Source organism: Tenrec ecaudatus, chromosome 8, assembly GCF_050624435.1.
Source record: "Tenrec ecaudatus isolate mTenEca1 chromosome 8, mTenEca1.hap1, whole genome shotgun sequence".
Classification (NCBI taxonomy): domain Eukaryota; kingdom Metazoa; phylum Chordata; class Mammalia; order Afrosoricida; family Tenrecidae; genus Tenrec; species Tenrec ecaudatus.
This window is the reverse complement of record NC_134537.1, coordinates 127,074,066-127,085,964: the sequence shown is the minus strand read 5'-3', so window position 1 is coordinate 127,085,964 and position 11,899 is coordinate 127,074,066. Positions and strand designations below refer to the sequence as shown.

Here is an 11,899-nt window from a genome sequence, read left to right as displayed (position 1 = left end):
GATGAGGCTTGCATGTTTATAAAACCTTGTTATTTTCTAGTTTATCAGTAGTAAGACCATTAAGGTACATAATTAAAAGCATTAAGGATGTGAGAGTAATTGATATAAATACTACACGTTATCTTATTCAGTAGCCAGTAATTACATTTGGTTAATTGTCTGATTAAGAATTCAACAATGGGTACATTTTATTATCTTCAGAAGGGGTTCTGTAGACTATATTTTCAGGGATCTAGGTCATCATAAATCCTTGGTCATTTTTACCTTTGTTACTAAGTTGGACTCTATCTTTGCTGTAGAGTTTGTGATATTGTGATGGGCGTGGGTTTGTGGCTGGAGTGGACAGATTAAATCCCATGTATATTATCTGATGGACTGTAAACTCTTTCAGGATAAAATCGATTCAAACTCATCTTTTTCTCTCTAGAAGCTTTTCCAATACCATTCCAATCATATGTCTGTACTCTGTTTTCATGTAAATCTCTCTTCAAATTCTCCAGGCAATACCAATTCTAGCAATGATACTCAAATTCTTATTGAATGATTTGACATACTGCTTCATTTTCTAAATTCAATCGTACCCCCTTCCAGTTTTTAACTCCAACTGCACATGGGACTGCCAGTCATCACTAGGTCTGTGGTAGGAACTCCCTTGGAGAAGGCAGTGATGAGCTGCTCCCATAAGCTTGCCCCCTCCACAGCCCTCCATGTGGTTGCTGTGAGTCGGAATCACTTCAATGGTGGTGAGGATGTGCTTAGAACATGCTTTCAAATGCATCCACTCTTCTTTAGTCTATTTTATAAATGCTCAGCTGTCACATCCACAGGAGGACTTGGAAAATGGTCTGGTGCACTTGAGTCCATCCTTAAAGTGACAGCTTAGCTCAATGAATAAAGAAGGTGATGAAAAAGTGATGCATTTGAATTTTAAATATATCGTGAACTGCCAGAAGAATGAACAAACGTGTCTTATAAGAAGAAGTACATCCATACTTACCTGGCAGGGGAGACACCATGATCACGGAGGTGGTTTCCCAGAGCGAGAATTCTCCATTGCACTCTGGATGTGCTGAGCCCTGTGATTTCCCCAAATGTGGGAAACTCGACTGCATCATTTGTGGTAGTGGAGGACTATGTTCACACTCTCCCCTGATTTAAAAAAAAAAAGAAATAAGAAAAAAAAAAGGAAGTACATCCACAATACCCTTTAGAAGCAAGAACTAACAGACTTCATGCTGTCAGGAGGGATACACCGTGCTTGCTAGAGGGCCAGCAAAAGGCAAAGTTCCCCAGTTGGAAGGACTGGCAGAGTGACTCCTCCAATGAGCTCAAGCACGGGAATGGCTGTGAGGACGGTACAGGACCAGCCAGTGCTCCTCTCCACTGTCTAGAGGGCTGTACGAGTCCAAACCAGTAAGACCACACCCAACAACAACAGTTCAGGGCTTAATGTAATGCTTCACAATCATTTGATTTTTTATAACATGTAATAATATAATTTTTAAGTGTTTTATTATCAATCTGGACATAGATTTTGTGTGTTATGCATGAAGGCTGGGCCAAAATTATTTTCCCATATGAATAATTTATATAGTACCATTTTCGGAAAATATGTCCAAATATTTTTATACATTTTACTGGCATATAATTCTTGTATCATGTAATTCAATAGTTCAATATTAAGAAGAGTTGTACGATCATTACCACAAGTTCTTCATTCTCATAGTGCTTGTGTTAGTTCCCCATTTTTCCCCAACTTCCCTTGCCTGTCCTTGGGTAATCATTAAGCCAATTATTGTCTCTGTCGATTCACCTATCCTGATTTCATATATGGAAAACAATACAAAACGCAAAAAGGAAACAAACACACAAAAACAAGGACAAAATAAAACAGAGAAGAACTCCAACCAAAACAAAAGCAGAAAATACTAAAAGCTGAAACAACCTTAAAATGGGTCACAAGGAATATCAAATAAGTTGTTATATTCTACCCTATTTACATCCACCATGATCAACTTTACAATATTCTCTTTTAAACCTTGATAACAAGGTTATTCACATCTCTGGGTATTGGTAATAGGGAATTCACCAGAGTTTTATTCCATGTTGCCACCCTGTGTGTTAGGCAGGGTTTTCTAGAGAAACAAAATGAGGACACTTATGAATATTTATATATATATATATTTTATTTATATATGCATATATATGTAGGTTTATATAGCGAGAAGGAATATAACAGCTAATTAGTCCACACAGGAGTACAGAAGACTCGGTCAATTCACGTTCGTAGAGCAGTTAATAGACTGGAAGTTCTTCAACTCATGAGGGCTGCTGGGTCCAAGGTCAAGGAAGCAGACATCGGGAGTGTTCCCTCAGGCAAGGCAGGCAGAGTCTGCCCACAAGCAGCAGGCAGCAGGGTGGGTCAACAACAGTCAGTAGCTCTAGAGCCGCTAGGGGACATCGAACTCAAGTGTGGCGAAGGGATCCACCAGCCTCAAGATCAAGCAACAGGATTGGCTTGACCCACAGGTAGTGTAGCACACAGGTTGAGGCAGAGAACTAGGTAAAGCACCAGCACTCTTATCAGATCACTCGGGAGCAAGTAGGAGAGGGGACACTTGCTGTCTTTAGTTATTTCGGTCATCTTCCAATCAAGCTGAGACCTGATTAAACTCAGCCCACATTTTTCTATTGTCCTTGTTAGCACAATAATCCTACTGTAACTATTATACACTGCAAATAGATTTTGGGTGTCCACTGTCATCCATAGCCTTCTGCAAACCTTCTGTTCAGAATGAAGCTCTGATACCATTCCTAACTCCAAAGATGGATTTTATTATTTACAATTTTAGAACATAGAAGTTGGTGTGTTTCTTCCAGGTGTACTTAGTTGATTCCTCGCTTAGTTGGCTGCTTGTTTTAAGACAAGCCTTTAAGACCCCAGTCACTATTCTTTCTGACACCTTTGCACCATATTATTTCTTCACCACTCTTTGGTGTATCATGCACATCTTCTGTGATCTCTTCTTAGGACAAGTACTAAGTAAAGCCATGTCATAAGTACTAATTGCTTCTATATTGGGGTTACAACTAAGTGTGAACCCCAAATCCAAACATGTATCTATGGTTTGCATATGTCTCTGGTTCACTTTTGTGACTTCATTATCATTTTATTGGAGAACACTATAACATTCCCATCGGGCATAGGTAATTTGATTCATAGCAGCATCAATTCAGTCAATGGTCTAGATTTTTAAACACTGTTGAGAAAAGGAAATTGTGCATGAATAGGCTGGCTTCTCAGACTGGAAGGTATGAATTGTTGAGTTGTGTGCATGACCAATGAGCACTGAGGGTTCAAAATCTCTTTAACATTTATCAGCTGTTAACATGTGAATCCACCACTCATCTGTCAGTTTGCCCTACTGGAATGGCTTGTGTGTTGCCATGATTCTGGAAGCTAGACAACCAGTATGCAGAAATACAACCAGGATTTCACATAGAAGCCACATTGCCCATGGTGAGCAGGTTTCAGCAGAGCTTCCCAACTAGAACTAAGAATAAATAATAGGCAAACTACCGCTGAGCAATCAGCTGCTGAAAAGCTTATGAACAACAGTGGAATATAAACTTGATTCTGTTCTGGATTTTAGTGTGCTCCAGCTTTCCATATTGTGATCTTCTTCTTCATATATAACACTGTTTTAAAACCCTAGCTTCAATGTAAATTATGGGTCAACTACTCCTATCTTGTTCTTTTTCAAGGTTTGTGGTTACTCTTGGCATTGTGCACTTCCATATACATCTTAGAACTGGCTTGTCAAATTGAATAGTAAATAAAAGTTCTTTTATTTGCAGTAGGGCAGAGATTATATTAAATTTATAATTATAGACCCTGCTCCTCACAGAAGAATTCACTTCAGAGGATAGCACTGAAGCTGCAGCTTAGGGAGAGGGACATGTCTGATCAGAGCACACAGGAGCAAATGAAATGGGGAAGGAAAGAGAGTGGAGCACATCCTGACTCACCAAGCCCTCAGGATGATATTCCTGCTCAGAGCAGCCAATGCACAAAGAGGACCATAGGGCCGGCCCCATATGAGACACGACATCCCGCACTGACCCATAACATTACTGGGGACAACGCTGGAGACACAGTGTAGAAATTGTGCCTGGTCTTACCCCACCACACTGAGCCAAAACACTAAGGGCATACAATAAAACAGCAAGGGGAACAGAGCAATGAAGTCCCCAGGGAATAACAAAAATAGACTTTGTGGCAGGGCATGGCACCCCATCAGACTTGACCAGAAAACAATGCTAAAGGTCAAAAAACAGACCTTGAACTATTTACAGGCTTCTTCTTTTTGTCATCGGTTTGTGTGTGTGTTTGTTTGATTGTGTTGCTGTGTTGTTTTGTTTCCTTTTGTTGCTTTGTTTTGCTCTGTCTTAATTTTGTGCATATTACTTACTATCACTGCAAGTCTATCTAGATATGATAGGTGGGATAAACCATCTGGAGAAGCAAACAATGGGACCAATGGTTTGGGAGACATGGGAGAGGGGAGGCAGGGGGAAGGAAGTGGGTGTTAACAACCCCAGGGACAAGGAAACAACAAGTGATCCAAAATCAGTGGTGAGGAGGGTGTAAGAGGCCTGGTAGGGCTTGATCAAGGGCAATGTAACTGAGAGGAATTAATGAAACCCAAATGAAGGATGAATATGATAGTGGGAAAAGAGGAAAGTCAAAGGAAATAGAGGAAAGAACTAGGAAGAAAAGGGCATTTATAGAGGTCTAAATACAGACATGTGCATATGGAAATATATTTATTTACGACGATGGGGAAAGAGACCTATGTGCATTTCTGTCCTGGATTCCCTGTGTTTCCAGTTCTTATCTGTACCAGTGTACATCCTCTGGTCTAGTCGGATTTGTAAGGTAGAATGGGATTATGATAGTGGGGGCGGGGAGTGGGAGGGTAGCAACTCAGATAAGGCCGGTGGTTGTTGGCGGGCAGAAGCTAAGGGTTCTGGGCTGAAGTGCGCTACAGCCGATCAGGTGTCCGCAGTTCTCGGCATTGATATGGGGACCTCCCGGGAGTCGGGGACCACCACGTTGCCTAAGGAGGGGTGAACCGGCCCAGGTCAGACACGGAACAGGTCGAAGCTCTCGCCTCTGTCAGGGTGTTGTAGCAGGTAGCCATACAGCCTGTTGTCTAATTTTGGGTACATCTGTTCTATTTTCTCTGTGTCAGTTACCCATGTGGTACATGGAGTCTCACTACTACACAGACTCCACCTTAGTGGACGATTAAAAAGGCCACAGCCACTCCTGTTCAGGGCCACCTCAGCCAACATTGCAGCTGTGCTCCCTTCTCCTCAGCACCTTCTGCTCTCTGTCCCCTGGTGATTGATCCAGGTCTCAGACTCTTCTAACTTCACCATATCATCACTCAGGACAAAAGCTCTAAAACCTGACCAAGATCAACCTGAGTGTGAGGCTATGGGTCTCCTCATAGCTCTTGTTTTATGACCTGCCTTGTATGGATATCAGACTTCCACTATATCCTGGGATCGTTACTATGAACATCTAAGTGTAATACAGAGTTTCCAAAGTATACTGTGCCCATGTTCAACGCGATATTGCCCATGTAAATCTGCAGTCAATGTGATTGGGATCATTTAAACTGGTGTGACTGGATCCACCACACAGGAATACATGCCCAGCAGATGCATGCCACATTCATTCTGGCTGAATGATTACATATGTGACACCCAGTATATATATATATATATATATATATATATATATATATATATATATATATATATATATATATATATATATATATATATATATATATATTTCCTCACTTACCTTGTAGTAAAAGTATAAATTGTAAGGTTGATCCTACCTTCTTGCTGACCTTGAGGAGGGATAACCTGTAACCTGAGACTAGAAGTTTGAGATGACAAACCAACAACAAGTGCCTCTGGAGAGTCCAATATCCTTTTAAGGAGACTTAGAGAAACTCAGAGTCTCTCCTCCCAAGATCAGAAAGAAGGTAGGATAAATCTTAGAATTCGTGCATGATTTCGTAGCATTCCATTGTGCCAGGAAAAGCTGCAAAAAAAGACCTCTTTCCACTTACTTTGCCATTTGCAGAACAAATCTAGTTGTGAAGTGGTATCATGGTTTAGACTGCAATTGTCAAGCTAAATTTCCCTACTGCCTAACTGAAACCGAAGATAAGCCTTATTACAAAATGTTGTCAGTCATTCTTTTTAGGGGTGGATGATCAAACTTGTCCCAGGTCTTAAGAATATGTCCCAGAGGTACATCTAGAGTTAATGAGTGTCTGTTTCCCATAGGAAAGAGAGTAGAAGAGATCATGGCAGAGGCCGCACAGCCTCTGTCCCTCTGCTTATGTTCAGAGAACACATCCCTGGTTTTCCAAAATTAACTAGTCCTCGCTATGTAACCCATGCCTCTTCACCCCACTTCTAGTAAGACGCTTTGTCTCTACTCCTGGGAAGCTGCTTTCTCTTTTCCTCTAGAACCTTATGGATGAAGCCTCCTTCAGTGACCCTGACAGGCTGGAGAAGCTTGTTGGTGCTGGGTGGCTATTAGATTCCTCAAAGTGATAGGAAAAGTATCCTGGGATATAGTCCAGTATCTTTTTCTTAATGGATTCTGGCCAGTGTCTCTGCCAAGGTTCTAGAAGACAGATACCCTAAAACCAGGATTTTTGCGGTGTTGCTAGGTAAGCAGCGTCAAGCAGAGGGGAAGAGCTTGCAATGGCATGAATCCCAGGCACAAGAAGGAGGTGAGAGCGTGCCTGCCACGACCACCTTCAGTGTCCGGTGCTGAGGAGAGTAGAGGCAGAGAAGACACACCTCCCTCTCGATAGTTTTGTTTTAAATGAGAAGTAGACTGTGAAAGAGTGCGGCCAGAGAAAGGCAGAATATTGGCGGAAGCAACTCCTGGTACTCGGTCTGTTGATAAGACACAGCACAAACTCCAGATACGATTATTCTGTCCAGATAGCAGAATTCACCATTCCTGGGATAAAAACCCCTCTCCATTCCATCCCACGGTACCCTCTGTGAAACTAAGGCTCCGCAGCATGACAGAAACACACCCCTAACAAACCTACTCTTTCCACTCAAAACCCCCTCCCTGGCCCTGGTCTGAACACTGCCCCCCATCTGAACACTCACCTGTGCGTGGGGCGAGAACCACTGAGAAGGGGCCCCTCCTGGCAACAGCATTCTGGGAATAATCATTTTGGTCAGACCAAAATATAGATCAAAGTATACCAAATCTTCATAACTCAATTAAGAGGAACAGATTACTTAGAGCTCTTGATTCTAACGTTGTTATATATGTCATTGCCTTTGTTCCTTATAATATTGAAATTGTTTCATTCCTAAGCACGCACGTGTTACCAAGTCAAAGTTGAGTTCCTAAAGAAAGAAAACATATCCATATGCCTTTCATTTAATTAATATCCTCCAGAGCTAAAAATTATAGTCTCATCAATGTTCTTGTTTAGATGGCTTTGTTATACCAATTGAAATGAACAGTTCACTTTTTAGAAGTATTGTTGCATAAAAATCCTTAAAAAGTGGTTTGTGAAGTGAGGGAAAGAACTGAGCCTGCATGGCGTGTTCATAAAGCCGGCGGAGGTCTTCACAGTGGAGTTCCATTCACCTCCTGGTAGAGCCTGTGGAGCCCCAAGGGGCCGAGATCTGGGGTGAAGGGCAACCTTCCAGTTTTAGAATCATCCAGCCTATGTGACCCACTGCCCGAGGTTCCCTATCGCTAAGCATTTCGTCTGCCCAGTCAGTTTTTTAAAACCCCACGTTCAATGCTCTCTTTTTAATTTCTGACTCTGAACATTCTCAATACTAGCAAAAAAGAACCGGAAAACAACTAAGGTTCAGAACAGGCTCAAGGAAACAAAGGCCTGGTTATCAAGGGCAAGACAGAGAGACTCTGAAGAAAGCCAGCCTCAGAGAAAGACAAAATATAATTTCATTCTGCCAGGGAATGGTGTGAAATCCCAGAAAAACCAAAGGCCCACAGAACACTTCCCCCATCATCTTCTAGATGAGGAAGGTACTGCCTGCCCCTCGCCAAGCCTAATAGAGGCTTGCAATGGTACCAGAGGAGGCAACTGATGGAGAGAAACCAGACGAAAATGAAAAGGAGAGTTAAGAAGTAAAGTTATCCAATGTAGATTCCCAACCCCCCATCTGTGGACTTTGACTGGGTGCTCCCTGTAGGCAGCTAAGGCACAGAATTAATCAGAATTCTTGTGGCCACTTGTCTTCCTCCTTGAGGAAGACACTAGTTGGTCTCATCACGGTCTGGAAGGATGTTTTCTTTTCCAGCATCCCCTCTTTCTCCTGGCTAGTGGGCCAAATTTATGTTCCTGGGATGAGGTTCTTGTTTCTTACCAAGAAAAAGATGTACTCTGGTCAGACAGAGAAGCAATGCTGAGGAATTTTATTAGAAGCTCCTAGGAGAAAGAAAAGCCATTATGATACCGTTGATATATTGGCTTCTTTGCCCATATCAAGCTTTTTAACATTCCTGCACGATATACAAGATACTCGAGGGATTGATGAGATTCCAGGAACTTCAGCTGAACTGTGCTCTCTTCCTACTAGGTGATGCTGGGCACACGGGGTTCTGGAGACTATCGTCCTGAGGGCAAGCTGTAACTCAAAAGATTACACCATAGCTCGGTCACTGAGGCAATATCTGTGAGAAGTAGCTCAAAGATTTAAGAGAGAGAGAGAGATGTCTGATTCTAGAGGCTCCTCGGAGCTTTGGCCCCACAAGAGAACAATTCTTCCCTGCTTCGGGTCCAGGTCTCTACTTCTGCTCCCCTGTCCACTCTCAGAACAACTTAAAATGAGAAAGAAAAGCTGAAAGCATCCATTAGTAAGCAGAACGTGGACTATTCAAAGTATAAATCTCGAACAAATATACACATCCTAAATATTACTGAGCGAATTAGCCTGGCACTGGTCAATTTGAATCAGACAATCTTTCTGTTTACTTTGTCAGAAATGGTAAATTCAAGAGGAACGGTATAACATTCTAAAAGGACATTTGAAAAATCTGTCTTCAAGTACAAAGATGTCTGTGGTAGGATTACATCTACATCTTAATCAACCTAATCAATTTGATGCACCAACCACTAAGCCTAATGATGAAGAAAATGAAAAGTTCTACCAATTTCTTCTATTTGAAATTGATCCAACATGCGATCAAGATGCGCTGATAATTAATAATGATTAATTTTGTTTGGCTTTAACAAACAGAAATTTACTTTTTCACAACATAGAAGTCCAAATTCATGTGGCAACTCTAGGGGAAGGGTTCCTTATCTTGGCTCAGGAGCAAGGTGCTTATCTCACTCTAGCTTCTGCTTACTGGTTCTCTGAGTCTTGGCATCAGTCTCAGCCTATGTCATCTCTGCTCAATTGTTTAAACTTCTTTCATTCAGTAAGTCCCTGGGATCATTCTGCTCAAAGAAAGCTCTTTAATGTTATATAAATTTGCCCACACAATGATAGGATCAAACCAAACCCTACTTACAACAAATTCTTCATCATAAATACCATCACTTGCTGCATGTAAAGCTTTTAAATCATTGAAAAGGCCTCCAACTTTACTAAATTAAAGCTAATATGAACCAGATGTATATTTTCGGAAGTACAAACAAATTCACCTGAAAGACACAAAATAAAGGATCTCATTGCTAACCTGGGATGACCTGTATCTGAGAAGATCTGATTCTGCATCTCAGAAGATCCTACACTAACCTTGCCTCACTAATGTAAGAAAATCAACATAATCCCAAATGGGATGATAGCCATTGTGATAGATGTAAAGATTTACAGTGCATATTTGGGGAAGATAGTTCACAGCAGTCCATCTTTTGTTCAGTCCAATTTCATGTCTTTGGCACATGCAAAAGCTATTCATACCATCACATGATTCCAAAAGTATTAAATTTTTTCCAGCCTCAAAATCTCATGAAACTCTAGACATAGTCGATCCTGAAGGAAAATTCCTCCTCCTCTGTGATTCTGTGAAAATCTAGAATTGAAGTAATCTGTTTTCAAAGGACAAAGATGAGATAGGTGGTCCCATTGCAAGTGAGGGAGATTGAAAGGAAAGAAGGGGTACGATGCATTAAATAAGTCCCAAACCCCGCAGAACAAGTTACAATAGCGCTCAAGCCTTGAGAAGAGTACTCTCTTCTCTAAAACCATCTGGGCAGTGGATCTGATTTCAGCCTGGTGGTTATCCACGTCTTGTAGATTCTGGGTGCAAGCCCATTTTCCAGGGATTTCAGGCTTGCCTTCCAGGCCCTCTGCGATAGCAACTCAGCTTCCGAGGCTTTGGGTAGCTAAATCTTTCTTGTCTATCTGGGATTCTGCACCCTCAATTCTAGTGGGTCCTCTTTTTCTACACGGTGAGTGTATGGCAGCCCAGCACCCCTCACCTACGGATGGCAGCCCCACCCCTCGGCACACCTTCATGGCAAATCCCCACTACAAAGATCTGATTCCTAGAAACCTAGGAAGCCATGACCTTTTGAGATCCAGTAGACCATGGCCCACCATTTTAACTTGAGAAGATCCTACTTCGAAACATTTGTGGATAGGAGAGCTCTCCAAAAATAGATGTTTTTGTCTAATTGGAGGAGAACTCATGTGGCACATTTGGCCGATTTCCTATCTATAGAATTCCGGTCAACAGGCAGAGTTCTTTCCTTGTGTTCTTTCTCTGTTTCCTTCAGTCTAAATGAGAATTTCCCTGCTAAGATAGTTGGTTAGATTCACAGGCTTAAACTCTTTAACAAAAGATTGTGCAGACATGTGCTTGGTGACTATCCTAGAGTATGTGCCCTTAGTTTGCTCAACAGAATGTTCCCAATCAGTCCCTTTTGAAACCCAGCTCTCTCCTCCTGTGTTTTTTTTATTTTTATTTTATTTTTATTTATTTATTTATTTATTTTTTTAGTGAGAGAGTGAGTGAGTGAGACATTGAGTGTGTGAGAGAGTGAGTGAGTGAGAGAGAGCGAGAGTGAGTGAGAGAGTGAGTGAGTCAGACATTGAGTGTGTGAGTGAGAGGGTGAGATAGTGAGACAGTGAGTGAGTGAGAGAGTGAGTGAGTGAGTGAGTGAGATATTGAGTGTGAGAGTGAGTGAGTGAGAGAGTGAGTGAGAGTGAGTGAGTGAGAGGGTGAGATAGTGAGTGAGTGAGACATTGAGTGTGTGAGTGAGTGAGTGAGTGAGATAGTGAGTGAGTGAGTGAATGAGAGTGAGTGAGTGAGAGTGAGTGAGATAGTGAGAGTGAGTGAGAGAGAGTGAGTGAGAGTGAGTGAGTGAGAGGGTGAGATAGTGAGTGAGTGAGACATTGAGTGTGTGAGTGAGTGAGTGAGTGAGAGTGAGTGAGATAGTGAGAGTGAGTGAGAGAGAGTGAGTGAGTCAGTGAGAGAGTGAGTCAATGAGTGAGTCAGTGAGTCAGTGAGCGAGAGAGTGAGTCAGTGAGTGAGTGAGTGAGTGAGTCAGTGAGTGAATGAGTCAGTGAGTGATTGGTCTCCTGCTGTGTTTTACTATTAGCAGCAAGGATAAACCACACAGTCCTTTTACAATTTTGCTTATAAATCTATTCTGACAGATATAAATCTCCTCATGGCTATTAGAACTTGAAGGTTGGAAACAAATAGGAAGGATTGGTATTTTAAAAAATATGGCCTTGGCGATAGATATGAAGCCTGAGATCACATGACAGAATTTCCAAGAACAAGAACTTCTTCATTGTAAATAGTTTTTAAAAATACCATACCTGGTAGCTATACGTGTGAACCTCT

General features: G+C 41.7%; 1 non-coding gene across 1 annotated transcript; it reads left to right on the top strand.

Moving 5' to 3' along the window:
* Window positions 1-989: 989 nt before the first annotated feature.
* LOC142455613 (U1 spliceosomal RNA) lies at window positions 990-1,152 on the top strand. Its single transcript, XR_012785795.1, has one exon. It is a non-coding gene; the product is annotated as a U1 spliceosomal RNA (small nuclear RNA).
* Window positions 1,153-11,899: the final 10,747 nt, after the last annotated feature.